The 2,500-nt window shown below is 33.4% G+C and overlaps 1 non-coding gene across 1 annotated transcript in view; it reads left to right on the forward strand.

Annotated features, from left to right (window-relative positions):
* The first annotated feature begins 444 nt into the window (after positions 1-444).
* The window catches only part of LOC128923996 (large subunit ribosomal RNA), a 3,984-nt gene continuing 1,928 nt past the window's right edge, over positions 445-2,500 (forward strand). Inside the window, exon 1 of the ribosomal RNA XR_008472707.1 lies at positions 445-2,500. This exon is cut by the window's right edge and continues 1,928 nt beyond it. This is a non-coding gene — a ribosomal RNA (large subunit ribosomal RNA).

Raw genomic sequence — 2,500 nt, forward strand, 5'->3', positions numbered from 1 at the left:
GCTAAATTAGTTGCTTATTCTTTTAGTCAATTAAAAGAATTTAAGCACATGGTATATTACTGGATTGTATTTTTCAATCCATAATATTAATAGCATAAAAAGAAATATAGAAAATATATTCTTGAACACCTCATATTTGAACGAAATTTTATAATAAATAAGAATCTTAGTATTCCCAAAAACAATAAAATTTCAATATTATTATTTCAAATAATATATACATTTAGAGGAACGTCTAGCATAAAATATTATTTTATTCTAGGATTGCCTTAAATGTAAAAAACCAAGAAAATAATATTGTTGTTATAATGAAGTAAGTAGTACGGGATGAAAAGATTGAATATTTATTATTAAGAAAATTATATTGGTGTTAAGAAATAATTATGTATGTTTCTTTAAAATAGCAAAAAGCTAAAATATAAAATAAATATAAATATTTTTATACAACCTCAACTCATATGGGACTACCCCCTGAATTTAAGCATATTAATGAGGGGAGGAAAAGAAACTAACAAGGATTTTCTTAGTAGCGGCGAGCGAAAAGAAAATAGTTCAGCACTAAGTCACTTTGTCTATATGGCAAATGTGAGATGCAGTGTATGGAATATCTTAATATCTAGTATGAGAAATTAACGATTTAAGTCCTTCTTAAATGAGGCCATTTACCCATAGAGGGTGCCAGGCCCGTATAACGTTAATGATTACTAGAAAGATATTTCCAAAGAGTCGTGTTGCTTGATAGTGCAGCACTAAGTGGGTGGTAAACTCCATCTAAAACTAAATATAACCATGAGACCGATAGTAAACAAGTACCGTGAGGGAAAGTTGAAAAGAACTCTGAATAGAGAGTTAAATAGTACGTGAAACTGCTTAGAGGTTAAGCCCGATGAACCTGAATATCCATTATGAAAAATTCATCATTATAACTGTGATATTTATAATATTATAGTAATAGTGTGCATTTTTTTCATATAAGGACATTGTAATCTATTAACATAATAAAATATTTATCAAAAGATCATTGGTGTTAAGTTTATTCAAATTAATTTGCTTTTAGCTTATTAACATAGAATAAATACTGATGATTTGATAAAGTGTTGATAGATTTTACATATATAATGCTTAAATTCTTTTGAATTTTACAATAATATTATTATCATTGATTTTAATATTAATTGTATGCATTTATATGATTAACAATGCGAAAGATTCAGGATACCTTCGGGACCCGTCTTGAAACACGGACCAAGGAGTCTAACATATGTGCAAGTCATTGGGTTATATTAAACCTAATGGCGAAATTAACTTAACTTTTATATAATGGGATTAATTTTTAGTGAAATATTTTACTATTAATTCAATCCCGGGGCGTTCCATATAGTTATGTATAATGATAATTTATTATTATTTATACCTCTAACTGGAGCGTACCTTGAGCATATATGCTGTGACCCGAAAGATGGTGAACTATACTTGATCAGGTTGAAGTCAGGGGAAACCCTGATGGAAGACCGAAACAGTTCTGACGTGCAAATCGATTGTCAGAATTGAGTATAGGGGCGAAAGACCAATCGAACCATCTAGTAGCTGGTTCCCTCCGAAGTTTCCCTCAGGATAGCTGGTGCATTTAAATATTATGTAAAATAATCTTATCTGGTAAAGCGAATGATTAGAGGCCTTAGGGTCGAAACGACCTTAACCTATTCTCAAACTTTAAATGGGTAAGAACCTCACCTTTCTTGATATGAAGGTTGAGGTTATGATATAATGTGCCCAGTGGGCCACTTTTGGTAAGCAGAACTGGCGCTGTGGGATGAACCAAACGTAATGTTACGGTGCCCAAATTAACAACTCATGCAGATACCATGAAAGGCGTTGGTTGCTTAAAACAGCAGGACGGTGGACATGGAAGTCGTAATCCGCTAAGGAGTGTGTAACAACTCACCTGCCGAAGCAACTAGCCCTTAAAATGGATGGCGCTTAAGTTGTATACCTATACATTACCGCTAAAGTACATGATTTATAATACAATTTCGGTTGGATTATAAATTTTGAAACTTTAGTGAGTAGGAGGGTACAATGGTGTGCTTAGAAGTGTTTGGCGTAAGCCTGCATGGAGCCGCCATTGGTACAGATCTTGGTGGTAGTAGCAAATAATCGAATGAGACCTTGGAGGACTGAAGTGGAGAAGGGTTTCGTGTGAACAGTGGTTGATCACGAGTTAGTCGGTCCTAAGTTCAAGGCGAAAGCCGAAAATTTTCAAGTTTTAATGAATTGTTGAGAATATATAATTATTATGTTTTCTTCATAGTAATTAAACACTTGAATAATTTTGAACGAAAGGGAATACGGTTCCAATTCCGTAACCTGTTGAGTATCCGTTTGTTATTAAAAATGGGCCTTGTGCTCATCCTGGCAACAGGAACGACCATAAAGAAGCCGTCGAGAGGTATCGGAAGAGTTTTCTTTTCTGTTTTATAGTCGTACTACCATGGAAGTC

This window comes from Zeugodacus cucurbitae, unplaced genomic scaffold (genome assembly GCF_028554725.1).
Source record: "Zeugodacus cucurbitae isolate PBARC_wt_2022May unplaced genomic scaffold, idZeuCucr1.2 ctg00000185.1, whole genome shotgun sequence".
In the NCBI taxonomy this organism is placed as follows: domain Eukaryota; kingdom Metazoa; phylum Arthropoda; class Insecta; order Diptera; family Tephritidae; genus Zeugodacus; species Zeugodacus cucurbitae.